The 17,907-nt window shown below is 39.6% G+C and overlaps 1 protein-coding gene across 1 annotated transcript in view; it reads right to left on the bottom strand.

Annotated features, from left to right (window-relative positions):
* The window catches only part of kcnj5 (potassium inwardly rectifying channel subfamily J member 5), a 53,502-nt gene that overhangs the window by 6,262 nt on the left and 29,333 nt on the right, over window positions 1–17,907 (bottom strand). The window lies entirely within an intron of this gene.

Genomic DNA, 17,907 nt, shown 5'->3' with positions numbered 1-17,907 from the left:
CTTTTGTCAAGTACATTTTAATGTTAAAATTCAAGAGTTTCAAACAATGCTTAATCTAGACATTAGGCAGAGTGCACCTTCCCACAGGAGAAGAGGAAAGACAGAGGAGGGAGAAGGAAAAGCCTGGATGTGGTGTGGACAAACACAGGTTGGTTCGTTTACGATACCACACAAGCTTGGAATACATTTTTTAATTACTTTGCTGAAAATCTCTGAAAGTCTGAGAATATAGTATTCAGAATGATGGTTCTGTTATTATTAGGGAATTACAGTTTGAACTTACACTTTATTGTGTAATTGTCACACCCTGCCTGGACTTTGGGTGTTTTTTGGTCTTTTTATGTTCTTGTGTTCTTTAGGGTCTCCTGGTTTGCACCTTTGTTTAGTCCTTCGGTTCATATGGGTTATCTTGTTATATTTGGGTGGTGGGTTTGGACTGCCTTTTGTTGTTTAGCCTGGTGTGTTGTATACTTTAGTTTAGGTTCATGATGGTTCTTGGACAGGTTGGTGTGGGTTGTATTAGAGTATTGTGTTTTCTGGGTTTTAGTTTTGTTACTGTGTTTCCCTTGTGTGTTCATGTACTCCTCCTCACCTGCCCTGCTTCACCCTCGTTAGCCCTGCTTTGCGCTGTGTCTTCCCCACACCTGCCCTGTATCAGTCTCGTTAGCCCTGCCCTGCTTCCTGTGTTTCCCTCAGCCAATCACTCCCAGCCTGCCCTTGTGTCTCGTCACCTGTTCCCCATTCCCTGATTAGTTTAGTCTGTATTTAAGGTCTGGTTTTGAGTTGAGTCTTTGTTGGATGGTTTTGTGTTATCTTGTCTGCTAGTTCTGTTCAGCTCTGTTTGTCTGTACTTGACCATCCATTATTAACGGAGATTTTCATCATATCTGAATTCCGGCCCCTGCATTTGGGTCCACGCCTGCTTCCCCACCTGACAGTAATATATGAAATTAATTGATCCATTTCCACAACACAACAAAATTCTGTATCTAGACCTAGACCCTCAGTGACAGTGAAAACCTCGATGAGTTTTTCTAATCATTCCTTCTGTCAGAATTACTGTTTTGTACACTGTTGTACATAGTCTTAAATGCACAAAATTATACACCAACATTTTGTTGTGACATCTGGACAGAAAATGTGAGAAGATTCTTTGATTTTTGTAGTTCACCCTGGATTTAAATGGTTTTAAATTTCTACTTGGATTAGTAGAAATTTAAAATACCTGGTACACATATGTACCAAGCTCCAACAACTGTCAGTTAGAGCCGGTGTCTATGTGACAGTTGACAGTGTTACAGTTGTCACCAGTCTCTGTCAGATTTAAGGTCCTTGTCATAGGAGTGTCAGAGTTGTCAGTGTAAGAGCCACTGTCAGTTGTTGAGTCATCATCTATGCTGGAGTTGACAGATTTCTGCCCCTTTACACCAAGGACCTGTGTTCAATCCAAATCTTGCATGAAACTATTTACCCAAGAAGGGAGAAAGAAACACTATGGACCAGGCATGTTGCTGCACTACACTTGAGTCAGATGTCCAGTGTCAACCCTTTTTCACCAACACATAGGTCAGTAGGTTTTAGTTTTGGTGCTAAAAGATCATTAAAATAAAATGTGCAGTTCTCCTAAATAACATCAGTTCATACCTTGAAGATAAGCAAAATTGGTTCTATTTCTGCTATCATGTAATTGAACTGAAAGGATCAGTCAATTGACTTAATTGCTATCTTAAAAGGAAACTTTGGTATTTTTCAGCCTGGAACCTATTTTTCTATCTTTTTGTGTCTAAGTGACTAATAGGGACAACTTTTGGAAATTGGTTCAGTATTCAACTAGAGTACTTCAGCCGACAACCATGAAACAGGCTGCAATGTAATCCGACGGGGCAATAGTGCCCCATGAATGTACTGTACGTCCACTAAAAGTGCTTGTTTTTGCCACTGACAGGCTCAGATTGTTATTATAAGTGTCTGACAACATTACGGAAAGAACCATAAAGAGAAATAAAACAATTTTATTTACCTTTTGCCTGATCTGGTCTGTTTATTGTTGTGTCTAACCAAGTCTCACTCAAGGAGAAGTATCATTCTGAAATCTTGTGAGAGTTGAGTTGTAGTTGAAATCAGCTAAACAAACACTGTTAGTGGACATACATTAACTGGGCACTATTGCCCCATCAGATTATATTGCAGCTGCTTTCACAGTCCAATGCATCTTTCACAGATGCCAGCTGCAGCGCTCTCGCTCAATACGGGACCAATTTAAAAAATTGTTGTCCACATTTGTCTCTTAGTCACAAAAAGATTGGAAAATAGGGTCCAGGTTCAAAAACACTGAAGTATCCCTTTAAGTTCCTTGAGATTAAAAATAAACATAGTTTCCCAAATGCTGTGCTCAACTCATATCACCATCACCACAAGAAGATCCTATAACAAATCTGGGATACTCCATTGAGCTAAGTTATCTTCAGTTGGTTATCTTGGCCTGCAAAGAGCTACAAAGTCAGTGTCATTGATCACTGTATATCTGAAGTGTGCAGTGACAGTCCAGTGCAGTTTTGTATTCAGTACCAAGCTGCCATAGTAGTAACCCGGGGGCTGTTTTCTTAATAAGATTCTGACAGCAAGTGGAGTGGTCTATGTGGAGCTGCAAATGTCACTTTTGAGTTCTGTTTAGCCTCTTCTAATCTCTATCAGTCTTAACCTCTTGTTCTTCCCTCTGACACTCTGTCTCTCTTTCTTTTTCTCTATTTCTTGGATGTGTGTGTGTGTGTGTGTGTGTGTGTGTGTGTGTCTTTTTGTGTCTGTGTGCGTGTGACAGGTATGTGTACGTGTGTGTGTGTGAGTACATGTGCCCATGTCCATGCTAATTAATTAGGACAGGAATCAAGGGAGAGTGGATCTCCAGCTGCTTCTCCTCGCCTCTGTACCCCTGGGTTAACTCACTCCTCTGAGACCAATACACATGAATGCACTTGCACACACACACACACACACACACACATATACACACAGACACAGACACACACACACACATATACACACACACACACACACAAACAAACACACACATATATATAGACTACACAATATATGGTCTGACTCCTGGGATTGTAAAGTCCTAAACTGCTTTCAGATTCAGGACTGAAAAAAGCTTTACATGCAACTATATAGGTGATTATTTAGACAAGAAACATTTTATTTTGTCCGTCTCTTTGAGACAAGTGTCGGTCAAAAGGTGGAAAGTTTGTATTTCTAGACATATTTGATACAGATCTTTGTTTTGCTGCTCAAATTACAAGGGTTGTACAGTCCTTAATTTAAGAAATATGCGCAAAATAAGTTTTTTTTTCTATTCTCTGCTGCCCTTAAGAAAATTATAAATGCTTTTATCTCATTTTTCCTGTCTGAGCCGGAATTTGTCTCAACTGGTCCAAAATGCAGCCTGGAGGCTTAACCAATTCAAGGAAACATTATAATTATCACCACTATCTTGGCCTCCTTTCACCGGCTAATGATTAATTTTAGAATCATTTTTAAAAATTGATTACCTTCAAGGCAAAACTAGGCCTGGTCCCAAGCTACATAACCCAGGCATGTTATTCCTGTGGGGGAGGGGGATACAGATCCCACCCTAAAGCTAAAAGATAGCATACTTATCCCCCACCATATATACTGCATGTTGACCAATACTGGAAAATTGATAAAAGAGATATGGCTATGTCCACACATAGGGCCAGCCATGACCATATTGGTGCACTAGGCAAGGTTTTAGATTGGAGCCCCCAAAAAGTGCGACAATAGTACCTCCACTCCTAGAATTTAAAAAATTGAACTAACACTAAAATTAAGTAGTACCAATCAATGGTACCTCCAGCCCAGACAAAACCCTCCTAGACCTCCGGACAAAAAGGCAGGTGGGGGTCAAGGTGCCTTTCAGTGAGTGTTTGCTGCCATTGCCTGAGGCAGCACATGAAGTTTGGTGGTTGGTGGTTGTTGAGCAAAAACTAACCAACCGACCAGTAAGGCTTTGAAAATCAAACCAGATAAAAACCATGCAAGTCAGTGGAGAAAAAGAGAGGAATAATGTTAAGAAAGGAGAGCATGTGCATATTTTCAAAAGCTGTAAACAAGCACACCTGTTAGTAAGAAAAAAACAAAAAACAAACAAACAAAAAAAACATGTCTCATTAATTTGGTGCCCCCTTCCTCATTTGGAGCCTTAGGTGACTGCCTATGTGGCCTATGCCATGGGCTATCCCTGTCGCTACACAACCACTTATAAGACTTATTCTGTGTGAAAATCTTAAAATATCGATATGGATGTCAACTGCCAGCTAACTCTGTCTTTTCCCTCTCAGTGTGTCTAATGTTAGTGTGTGCAAATGTGTCTATCAGTGTCTGGACCTACCCACTATCCTGCTAGCTAGTTATGTTTCTCAGCCACATATTGTACCTACACTGAGCCACCCTTGATGCAATAAATAGTTCAAATACCAACCAAACTGCAAGAGCCTCGTCAAACTCTGCCTTGTGAAAATTGGCCGTGTATAATATGTGATAAAAAGGCTTGAAAAAGGCTAGTGTTGGCAAAGAGCATATTATTGGGGAGTACTGAGGTCCCAGTTTTATCCTTGTTAGGACCAAATGGCCATAAATAGGCTATATATTATACCATGCTGATATTCATATTTTTGTAGCAACATAGTTTAGTCATTTACCAGATAGTTACATTGCAGTTGTCTCTAAGCAACACTGAAGTTTGCAAAAAGAAGTAGAAGATGAAAGCTAAAATAGCTTGCAGACAATTTAATGCAAGCCTTCTTCCAAAATAGCAGTGCAATAGTATGAAATGTAATGTGGATGCACTGCACAGATTCTACTTTAAAAAAATACCCCCTAACCCTCTCTGCACCAGCTCTGCATTTGTCCATGAAAGAGCATTGGTACTGATTAGTAATAGTAACCCAGTACCAGTTCCAGAGCCTGGCTCATTAAGGGAGCATCGCCTGCAGTAATGACCATCCTGGCACATGTTATCTGCATCAAATATGCATTCTTTCCCTTTTCTCTGACATTGATTTCGCACTATATCCCTTTGCTTTTTCACTTGGCAGCTGCCTCAGGTATCTGACAGTCTGTGTTACACCAGTGTCCTTACTTTAGTTTTTCACAGCATTCTGGCAACGTTGCCAGACTCAGTGCTGTAAAAAATAGATATATAGAGCAGGAAGGATCAGTGAGGTATTTTCCTAGACAGTTCCCCCGGCAGTTAGACCTGACCAAGCTTTACTTGGCAGTGGGAAATGATTACTTCAGAAGGCAAAAATGAATTTCAATTTTACACTTGGATTCAACTAAATATTGCAGATGAGGAACTAAACAAGTTCATTTGAAGTTTTTGGAGGGTTTTGAAATCCATTATCTTAAGACAGCCATGTTTGAACGTCTTATGCTTTTGCACTAAGTAGCTGTGAAGGATATTATTAATTTACTCCGGTGCATAATATTAAGACTAAAGTATTGGTATTGAATACATTTGCGGTTATGTTAGATGGTCAAAACGTTTCAAAATGAGGTTTTTTGCTCTTTCTGAAGACTACAACAGTATTTTCCTTTCACTGACTTGTCCGCTCACCTCGACCTGCAGTTACTATACTCTCAGATTTATATAGGAACAGTGTACATTCAGAGGTAGCCAACTGTAAACGGTGGGAAGGTTTGGCACTGATGCACAATTTCAGACGTTCCATTTTTCTGTTTGGGCTCAGTATAAGCTACCATCTGTCTACATGTGATTGACAACTGTCGAAGAAAGGAAGAACCACAGAGAGAGAGAGAGAGAGGCTGATTGTGGACTTAATAACACTAAAACTGGGGGACAAATGAAAATGGAGAAAATATATGATGACCATCAACAGATGAGGTGTGTGCGATTAGGATGGAGTGGAGGGTGGAATCAGGGTTATTAGACAGGGTCCCTGCAGCGACGCAGGGCCAAAGGAGCCCCTTAACCTCAGCCCAGCTCACTATATCAAAACATTGGCTAATAAAAACTCAGCCACAGGGGCATATTACATTCTGATAGCCCCACATCAAAGGGCTGCTGTCAGCTGTAGCTGGTTTATCCATTAATTAGAGTAGGAATGGGAGGAGTGCTATTAGAAAAATAGAGATATGCTGTCATTTTCTTTGGCCAATTGACTTTGTTAGAGGGATGCTGGTGACAAAAGAATCACTAAGTCTTGAGTTGGAGCTCTCTCAGGCTCCGGTCCAGATAATGATATTGTCATGGAGGGGGGGGGGGGGGGTTGCCTTTTCTATGCCATAGTTCAACTCAGCAAGCACTAACAGTAGCAGGTTGGTTGGATGGGAACCAAACAGTCATTATCTATTTAACAGCGGCCTCATTAGGAGCATATAACAGGACATTATTCATCTGTTTATAACATTGGAAAACAATAATTCTCCATTATTAAAACATTTTTGACACTTTTACCAAACACAGCTGTGATGCAGAGCTGTAGACACAGAGGAAAGAATGAGATAGACAGTTACTCTGAACTAAAGCAAGAGTATAGTGGAGTGTCAGTGTTGTGCTGTGCACAGTGAACTACATAAGACTGACTGTGACTGTCAGTAGACGCTTCATACAGTAGTCCCTTCTGAAATGTCTCTCCATTTCCTTCCCCACCCCCATCATTTTCTGGTATTTCCCAGAGAAGAGAGCAGTACAAAGCATATCTTTTTCTCTGGAAAAATGATGTCTGATGTTTACAGAGAAAGTATATTCAGGTTTCATGTTAAATTTCTGTATATCCATTTCAGAGCAAGAAAAATGTCAACTTATATAAATTCGTTTATTGCTAATAGTACACAAGGATTGAATACATCCTTACCCCAAACACAATGGGTTTATTGGAAAACTTTTAACCCTGAGGGAGCATAAAGTAGTGGCTATCCTGCTCTCTTTCTTATCAATTGGTCAAGTTCAGCACTCAGTCACTCATCTTGATGAGCTGTCCTTCTTGAAGAGGAATCCAGATTGAGGCTAAAGCAGCTAACTCTGTGTACTGTGCTACACAATAACAGGCAGCAGAGAAGCAGATGTCAGCTGCAGTCAATCTGCTGTAAAAAGGAACAGGCAACATAAATGTTTTCTGGTGTTTTCATGCCTGACACACATTATGGTTTGCTGCATTGTTGTTCTGCAGCATTTTTGGTTTTGCTTTGAAATCAGGTTTAAGTCTGTACAACCCATGCCATACACCCACTGGAAAGCAATGAAAAGCCAATTTTCAGTCAGAGGCACAGATTTAAGCATACACAGTGCAAGGTTGATTACACATATTTACTGTTTATTTGCTGTTATGTTAATGTGAACATTTACAATTGTACCTTTGATAAAAACGAAACTAAAATTAAGCCCAGATACAACTCATTTTGTCCACGGAGCTGTTACATTTCCAAAAATGGTGCGATTTTTGCATTCAACTCAAGAAGCCTCTGAATAAATTGGTTGAGAAATTATATTTCTTGGGCCATGAAGCCTTTGCAATGCAGATCACACCAGTGCTATAAGTGGGCATGAATTTCAACCATTTAGAGCTGGCACACTGAGCAAAGCAGACTGCACTGATGGAGAGTATTACCTTTTCAACTGGAAGGAGCTGAGACAGTTATGTGATGATTCTGTCTGTGCCAGCAGGAAAGTGTCTGGTCTGGTCTCTGATCATATCAAATCTGGATTTACTGGCTTACGGCATGAAACAGTTGAGAAAAAGAACCAGCTTCATATCGTAATATCATGCACATGTGTAAAAGTCATTTATGAATGGACTTTATATTGGATGCAGGTGAAAGCCTAAATAGTGGATTATACTTAATACGCCACTGTATGTTTGTATTTCTTGTTGTAATGTGGCTTTTTTTTCAATAATCTTTAAAGAAACTGTTCATTTCACAGCATTAAATCTCCCTTTTAAAGTCCAGTCGTACAGTGTCACTCAAAAAAAGTGTCACACACTGTCACCAGGATCTCACATGAGCTCATCAAGTCACATGACATTTTCCTGATGATTCTGTCATGCCGCAGATGGCTGACAGCCCCTTCACCCGTAACATCTACCCAGCGGGGATATGTGCGGATTAAGAATGACATTAACAAGAGCCATCAAGAGACATTTGTCAGATGGAGCATTAGTGTTTTGCAAATTGCAAAATCATGTGATGCCATTGTTGCTTTGTCATCATTCTGAATGCCACCTTGAAGGAGCACCGAGGCTGAGGCAATTAACTGTAAGACATTGTCCCCGATTGGTGATTAATTAAAAAAATTTCTAGTTGAATGGCCACAAGATGGTCCCAGATGCATGACATATGACGACTGGAGGAAATATGAGGCGTTTGTTCTTTGATGAATAAACTAAATGGCTGAATAAATCTTAGTGAAAAGCAGTTCTCCATTTCTAATTTAGGAGAGCTTGTCCCAAAGGAGGTCTGCCTGTGTAATAGCTGAGAATACCAAGAATACAAGGAGCCATCCAATCCTAATTAAAGACCTTTTACAGCTGAGTCCTCACATAAATGCATGCACAGACTCACATACACAGGTGTCCATGCACAGACAGTCACAAACCCGTGCACACACAAACACAGACAAGGCCAGGGCTGGCTGCTTTAGGTGGCACACATCTACAAGGGTTGATTTAGCTTGTTTTAAAGAACTGGCATGAAAGCAGTAAACACTTTCTCAATTGAGTATCAGCTAGGAGACACTAAAAACATTTCTGCCTCATTAAAAACATGGCATGAACACAAATTTGATCACAGCTTTTGTGGTCCTGTATCCCATTTTCTTACCTGTTTTCAATGTGCTGTCCAAACTTGAAGGGATAGTCTCTTGCCGAGAGTTAGATGAGAAGATTGATACTTGTTTTTTTGGCTCTTGCTTCATATTTACAGTACAGATATGAGAGTGGTATCAATCTACTCATCTAACTCTCAGAAAGAAAGCAAATAAAGTCAAACTATTCCTGTAATGTAAGTTATCGCGGGTTTGCAATTCATCAAATTATTTTAGGTCTTTGTAGTTGATTGATTTCGGTGTGTTTTGCTGGATTGTGTGTTCACAGAGATTGGTTAAGACATGTGGGTACATGTCTTAACCAATGATGAGGTAAACATCAATTAAAAATGAGCATCCGCCAGCTTTAGCATGACAATAGCTAACAATTGGTATTTCACAGAAAAAAAAATCTTTAATTCAGACTGTGCTTTGCCTCATCAACTGAAAACAGTATCAATCAAGAGAGCAACATATTGAGGTATCCTAGGAGACAAAAAGCTGATTTTACAGCCCATCACAATCTTAGCAGAATGCTAATAAATAACACATCAGCGGACTGAAGGATTCACTAAACATTATTCATCATCTCCTGATGGCCATCATGAGATCGCTATCATGGGATTTTTGCTTGATTAGGTGGTGTGAAGAGCGGGGATAGGAAATATGAGGGATGAGGTTTCATTATGCAACAAATGTGAAAACTTGGACCTGCATGACTTGATCGGCCCACATATGCCTCAATCTGCTGAGCCACCAGGAAATGACCCTTGAGGGTTTCTAAGGACTTTTTTAGCATACATTTCCGCCACCTCATTTGGCGTTCGGGGTTACAAATTGCACTGCTCCAGTATATGATAATACTGGAGAGCAATCAAATTCTTACCCTGAGAATCAATTCTAGGGATTTCACTGCCTTAGGCAAAAACCAATCTTTAACAGCAAAGAAATCCCAAACTCTGATCTCTCATTGTGGCACAGCACTCGCTAATAAAAAGTGCATCAATAAAAAGCACAGTTAACCTTTACAACTTAATATCACATAGAATAATGTGTCACTGGGAAACAACATGATGTGCTACAATTGAGAAACAAAGTTACATGCTCAGTTTTCTGCAACACAACGGCTGTATGCCATGCAGTTAGTTAACAGTCAACTGCACCATGGGGACTTTTTGGATAAAGCTTTTGGGTAAGTAAGGATTGCTGCATAATACTTGACACCTTCGCGTTCAACTTGAAGGCTATTCCTTTCACTCACACAAGACCACACAAAGGTCTGATGTGGTCACATTTACCAGCTTTTTGAAGAAGTGCTGATGGAAATGCAATTTGTCTCAGAAGATTTACTGAGTTCTCCTTAAAGAAGGAAACAAACTAACACATAAGTAAGCTTTAACCAGCTGGACCATAAATTCACCCACTTAATGGGATTAAAACTGAGATCCACATAATAAACATTTATTCGGATTAACTGAAAAAACTGGATAACTAGAAAGTAATACATACAAAGGGCTGATTATAGTTTAAGATTACGCACATGATGTGCCTCTGATGCCTTTAAAATGTATCTATAGTATATGTCTGTGTCTGATAACCCTGGAAACAGAATATTACATAATACTACATGATATCTCCAAATTACTAACCACTGCTGGAGGGTTATACATTTTCTGATTGATGTCTTTTAGGTTGAATAATTAACTTGATGGGTCCAACGTTATCATTATTACTGAAATAAATGAGTGTTGTCCATTTGTTAAAAAATGCCACCCTTTGTTCATATAATTGAATCTGGATTTTTAACATTTTATTCTTCCCAAGATTCCTTTTTCAGACTAATCCAGATGCTTACAGAGAATCAATATCGGAGGTTTAAAAGCTGAAGCAGCTGAATAACTTCCATTGATTTCAGAAATACTGTGAGCTCCTCTTAATTAGAAACAGTGAACAGCTCTTCCTTTCTTCCTTCAACTAACACTTCATCATTTAAAGTTTTCATGGCCGATACTGGTGGGTTTTTAGGCTTGATGATTGTCCTTGCTTGTTTGCACTTATCTCTTAGCCTAGATAGCAAGTAGCAACTTTCTGACGAAATGAAAAAAAAAAAGGTTCATTATTTTTAGATGAAACAAGAAAACCCTTCTGCTGTGATGAAACTTGCTCTGTGCGTGAACAGTGAGACTTCACTTTTTCCTCACCATGAGAGAATTACATGAAAGAGACATGATTTAACAGACCGATCTGGATCACGGAATAAAAAAAAAGGTATGTGAGCGTGAATGTGATTCAGCAGGACAATCAGTGCAGTCCTGATGGAGGACACATTTCTTAACTCCATCTGGGAGAGTACAGTTATGCAAGAGTTTTCATCTCTGGGGGCTTGCTAAGTGTTGAAATAAGATGCACTTCATCAACTAATAAACGTGAGAACCCCTCTCACCCTTCACACCCATATCCATGAGAACTAACATTATGTTATGCAACCCCATAAGCATTTTAACAATGGGATCACAAGAGAGTGAGAAAAAATAGAAGCTGAGAAAAAAAAAAAGGATTTGGGGTAAAGATTATGGACTTGGCAGAGCGTGTGGTGGAGGCTGTCAGATATGCCTTCCAGAAGCTAGGTGCTCATTAGCATACTTCATTCGTCTAAATATAGTCCTAATCCAATGCTGAAGGGCAAACAAACAAATCACTGTGTGTACAGGGGGGCATGTTACTGATTCTTCACCCTTGAAATATTCCATAATGACAACAACATGCGCAATCTGTGTAAAAATCATCAAATGCCTATACCTCTGATGCCTGACATACAGTTTATGACCCTTTTGGAAACGTTTACTATGCTGCTTGTGACAGAGCAAACTGCAAATGACTGCAGGCTGCAGTGATGCCAGGGGAATCTGTTAAAAGGTCACAGGCAAAACAACTAGCTTGGCTGGAGGGAGGACATGCAGTGACAAGGAAGCACGTGTTGAAGATGCATAAAGCTTCTGGGACTTCAAGAGTCTTTGAGACTCATCGGCTTAGTTTGCATAAAGGGAGTAAAATGTAAGGAGCGTTTCCCTTAGTGGTGCGCCCTGAATGGCCTGCTGTGAATGCATGTGAAAAAGCGCAATGTATGTGTAGTGTTGTATATGCTTGATGTGATTATAGTATGAATCATAAAGGACGACTGCCTTACGCATGAAGAGTTATAGTACAAAGCAGTTCACAGATGCATGTAAATGCCAGGACCCAAAGGAGACAATAGCCCTGGATGAAAATGCTTCACTTCAGTACAATTCAGCATAGCATGGTTTAGTCACATCTATAAATATTTGATATTTCTCTCAAAAACCCAAACAGCCCCCTCTTAAGTTGAAGTGAGGCAATGTTCGTACTGTACAGGCGATGTGATACGGAGGTATGAGTAATAACTGAGCATTTCTTTAAAGAGGCAAGGATTTGGCTGGCGGTGCACTCACTCTGTCAGCTGTTAGACTGCTGCATCTTGTAACACAGACTTTAAGCAGAAGCATTAACAGGATGATATTGGACAAAATGAACACTTTTGGGTGTGAGTGTTCCAATCGCCTGTGTGCCTGTGCGTGTGCTGTGGTGTGTTATTTGCCCTGAAACACATTAGTCATCCACAGGTAGGTGAGAACCGGACAGCACTCTTTCCTGTTCTAGTATTGTTTTGGTGCGTAGGAGGGAGAAGAGTCATAAGGGTTACCTACTCAATGAGCAAGAGAGATGGATAGAAAGAGAGAGGGAGAGAGAAATGAAAAGATAAATATAGAGAGTACAAACTTATCTCTGCATGAGGTAATTTGGTTTCCCACAGTTGCTTCGCACAGACATGCTGGTAAACTGCACAGTATGCAGTCTAAAGTGATTTCATTTGATTTATAGTGTTGGTTTACTTTTTACACAAGATTAAGTCATCTCTATTAAATGCACATAAAACCTCTTAAAGTGTAACTCATGTGATTTGACTATTACCTTAAATAAATGCACTGTTTGTTTTTCTGCAACTACAGCATTATACACCAACCTCGCTGCAGGGAGTGATGAAACATGAATAACCCTAACATGACTTAATGTGTATGATTTTCACAGAAAAAGGAGGCTACTCGACTGGCTTGGGTAGAAATGTATTGATACAGACTTTGTTAGTTTCTAGTGCTAGTTAATCAATAAACCCTTTCACAGTGTAAAGGCATTTATCTGTTTATCTGAAAAGGTTGCGTCTTTCCTGAATGGCAGACAGTTTAAATATTGCTATAAACTTTACCACAAGCACGCAAATCAGGTCTTGTGGAGGCTTAAAATCCTCCTGGAACAAAGGGCTTCTTGGTAACAGAGTTCCCAGACAAAGCAAACCAATGCCTTCATTTGGAGCCATTGTGTGGAAATATTGATTTATCTCTATCATTGATGTGGGATCTCTCACATCTTACAGACTTCTCTATCTTTCTCCTACACATTCAAAGGTTTCTCAAGTGGGCTTTAAATCCACCATGAGTTCAAAAGCATGCGTCAGTTCCAGTCTATTTTTCCTACTTACCAGCACAATATTTAGATAAGAGACAGAGAAAACTGTTTTATGTCATAACTGGCTGTGAAATATTCCAGAAAGTGGAAAGTAGTAAAACAAAGATGAAAAAAAAGAACTGTCTGGTAACTAAAGGGTCACTTGTTTGAATCCATACTTTTCTATACCTGTAAGCGAGTATAGAAACAGTAAGAAAGGATGCTCTTAATTCTATTAACTAAGTTTTCCATTTATTTATTTATTTGCTTTAAAGATGTTAAAACTATACAGGTGAAAGTCGTCTTACCACTTGGCATCTGGATGTTTTTTTCCTGTACTCCCCCTGTTGTTACTCAAAACCCACAGTTTATCATTGTTTGTCTAAAAATCAGTAAAAAGAGCAAATAAAAAAATGAAAAATTATCAAACCTCCACATAAATCGAATCTCTCAGCTTTTTCCAAATCTCAAATATCACAACATCCAGTGTTTGCTGCATCACACACTGTGCTGTGCCATGATGAGTCAGTAAGCTGCTAAAGTGCTTGTGGATTACAAACTCCTCTCTCCACCTCTAAATTCAGTTCATGTTCACTGCAGTATTAATGTAGGAGTAATGCCTTGCTATGATGCTAAAAGGTCACTGTTAATTAATCCAACCCTCTATGCTCTGTTGACTTGTACAGTTTTAAACAAGACCTGGGGTGACAGAATTGGCTCACATAGTATTAGCAAAAAACAAAACAAAAACAAAAAAAACTAAAGCTCCACAAGTTTCTGACATGAAGTGAAGCAAAGTATTTCATTTCCCTTACAGTTCTTTTTTGGGTAACTTTTTTTCCTTTTTCACCTGTGGGACTATTAAAACAATTATTCGACATTTTGGGAAATATACTTATTCGCTTTCTTGCTGCACGTTAGATTAGAAGATCAATACCACTCTCATATCTGTCTGCAAAATATTAGGCTACAGCCAGCAGCCAGCTAGCTTAGCTTCAGCAAAAACAGCTAGCTTTGCTTCCTGTAAAAGTAAAACTTTCCTTTTTTTACACTTCATTCACTGTATGGATTAAACAATCAAGATATAACCTAATGTGATAATGAGTGAGCTTTAGAGGCACTGGGAGGCAGATATTTTTGCCTCTGGACAGAGCCAGGCTATCTGTTTCCCCCCGTTTTCCAGTCTTTAAACTAAGCTAAGATAGCCGGCTGCTGGGTGCAGCTTTAGTGGACAGATAGTGGCATCGATCTCATCTAACTTTCGGCAAAAGGTGAATATGCATATTTCCCAAAATGCCAAACTACTAAAAATGCGAAACTTGAACTTTCGCACTGATACAGTTTACCTTCTTGAATAGTATTGTGTTCTCAGTATTGCCTGTCTGTGCTTCTCAGCAGGTGAAGCTCAGCCTACTCAATTTGGAGGCACAGCCACTCCATAGAAAAACGCCATAGAAATCGTCATCAAAGGCTGCCTTCACCCAAACACATCAAAGAGGCAGACCTCTGTCTACTGGCTGGGAAAAGGCAAAGGTTTCTCTCTCTGTGTGTCTGTCTGTCTGTTCAAAACTCAGGGAAAATATCCTTTATCAAGCAGCCTTTTAGACAGAACTTGACAGAGTTGTCTGGCAGTGCTAGTGGTTTGCTCTCTTCATCCTAACCACTGTCTGTGAAGTTTCAGCATAAAATCTGATCATACCTTTCTAAGACAGTCTTAGAAAGGTGTTGCAAGACTGTATGTTGTGTTTAACATATGGCTGTATGCTAGTATGCAAGAGGAGATATAATATGCTCTAAAAAGTGTATAGATGTAGATGAGTAGCTCCTATATAGCCTATAACTTTTCTTCAATTTTCAGTTTTCAAATGTGCTTACTTTAAATGGTTTAACTGACCTGCTCCGAACAAATTTTCACCATGAACAAACAGCAGACTGAAATGCGTCACCTCAGAGCTTCTTGCGATTGGCTCACTTGCTCTGTGTGAAGCTGTATTACATAAGGTTTTGTAACATGTTCACTGCTGGATTCTGGGGGCTTACAGCTTTTGTTCAGTTGCAGAGGAAGATTCCCAGGAAACCCGCAGGTTGTGTGGGTTTTTTTTTTTTACTTAGAGCGGCACATGAAGATGCATGTGCAAAAGGGGGCTTCAGCCTGTATGCACCAGCACCTTACAGGGAAGATAGAAAGTTAAATTACAAGCTTCAAAAAGGGAAAAAGAAACAAATGACATGCATAAAGCTGTCTTTTACCAGTGGGAGCTGTAAGGGATGAAGACAGAGGAGCCATTATAGTATCATGTAAGAGGAGATTTGAATGCTTAATAAGATAATTGCGGCAGGGAGTCACAGTTGCTAAAGAGGGGGAAAATGGGGTTTAGGAGCTTTCTTTTTCAACTTTGGATGTCACTTTTTTCTGGGCAGGAAAACATCACCAGGCAATCCATGAAAAAAATGTGAACAGTACTTGTTCACTGTAAAATAACCCATGCTCTGCTTGATTGTGTCTGTGTGTGTCTACTGTATGTGTGTCTTCCCTCTGTGTGGGAATTGTTTGAAAGGGTCATGTAGTTGGAAAAATAAGGAGTCTGAGAAAAAAAATATGGAGCTCAAACTACAGTGTGCTGCACCAGAGCAAAATTCCCCCCATTTGCTTTTTTCTTTGACTGTAACTCTCTTTCTTATGCAGGATGTTTTATTCTGACTACACAGTTGTTAATGGCCTATGTGCTTCCTTCTTAGTCACAAGCATGCATTATTTAATGGGGAAGGGAAGAGTATTAGCTAGCCATGGAAAGAACAATAGCTAGTTACTCTGTTGGTGCGATGCCATTCATCAGCCTTAGCTATGTTATTTTTCTTTGTTCTTTTCCTTTCATCATTTTTCCTGCTGTAGAAAGGGCAGATCTAACTTGGCAAAAGCTTAAATGGATACATTTGTGTTTTGTTGTGTGTTTGCGGGTGTTATTGTGTGTACATGTGCACTGCTGACTTGAGGGTGTGATGACTGATTATGTCTCTCTTCCTCTCTTTGTCTCTCTCTCACACACATGCTCCCCCACACGCACCTGCCTTGGGTACCTATTTCAATGCACCATTCAATGGATGCATTATATTCATCATCGTACATTATTCAGATTTGAATCAGGGACTGTCATCTTGCTGACGATCTAGCTTCCAAATTTAATAGCTCGGACAAGAATAGCCTTGACAGCACATTGCTGTGATTCAGTGAATTTCTATGACACACTGGCCACCAAATGTAACATCATGTTCCATTTTCTGACTGGTGTACTCTGAAGGCGCTGGATAAATGTGATTACCCCTGTGAGTTCTGCTGTGTTTTCCCTGTCACTAGTTAATAGCTGTGGTGGCCCTCTTAATCAGTCTGCCAGCTGTTTTCTGTGATTGTGTCTTCCCATTTGTGAACATGTGTCTGTGTGGATGTAATTGCTGTCTCATAATACACAAAGCTGACTCAGGGATGCTCTGTAGGTCCTAAGGACTCCAACAGCCACAGTCATGTTAATCCATGAGAAACCATTGGTTATTTGCCTTTATAGGCTTGGACAACTACTGTTAGATTTCAGGATTTAGCACAAGAAGGGTGTGGGTTACTGCTGAGATGTATCCAGAATTTGCTGCTGTACGCTTTTAATTCATTCATTCATGTTCAGACATGGAAAGGGAGAGACAAAGTTCTTGATGTTATCCCTTGTACTTGTTTCCCTAGCATGTATGGAGCAGTTTTTGCCTCGAGCTTTAGTACAACACAAGATTGTGCTGTGCTGATAATTAAAGGTTGCTTAATTCTCCTTTTCATGATTTGGTGCACAGTTAATCCAGTTTTCAGGCAGCTTGTGTGTAAGACACAGTTGTTTTACCCAGAGCCATAGGTTAAATCTGCCATTTTGTCACACTACAGCTGATAAAGTGCGGTGTTACACTTGTTAAATTAAGGTAGTTTCCAATCCTCAGTTGCAAAGTTATGTGCAAAATAACCACACACAAACACACACACACTCATACTAGCGCTCATGCATGCACACATTATCTAACAGGAACATGTTGTTCTTTCGGCCATATTATGTTTATTCCCATGAGAACACACAGAAAACAGATGACATTCCAACAATGAAAGATGATCTCTCTCTAATGACAAACATATCGTTTAGCAAAAGGAATACATAGTAAGATGCTATAATGTCACAGTGAAAATAAATACATTGATTGGACAAGCATCTGTAAAAAATCAAAAACAATTTAACATTAAATTGGGGAGTGGGAGATTTGAAAGAATAAGGAATCTCATCTTTCTCTCAACAAATGATATTTGGATACATTATCTGATAACATATTGTAGAAATCTCATAATTTGCATGCCTAGAAAATACCCTGTATTTATTACTGTATTAAAGTTACTCAGCAATGGGGGACATAAGGGTTGATTCATGCATGCAAGCTCTGACATGTGTCCTTTCAAAGAAAAGTCAAAAAATACTGTAGGCTATGTCCCTCACAGGACAAGTGTCAGCTTCCAAAACAGT

This window comes from Thunnus albacares, chromosome 6, assembly GCF_914725855.1.
Source record: "Thunnus albacares chromosome 6, fThuAlb1.1, whole genome shotgun sequence".
NCBI classification, from domain to species: Eukaryota; Metazoa; Chordata; class Actinopteri; order Scombriformes; family Scombridae; genus Thunnus; species Thunnus albacares.
The sequence above is the reverse complement of the archived record's forward strand: the minus strand, read 5'-3'. Positions and strand labels throughout refer to the sequence as shown.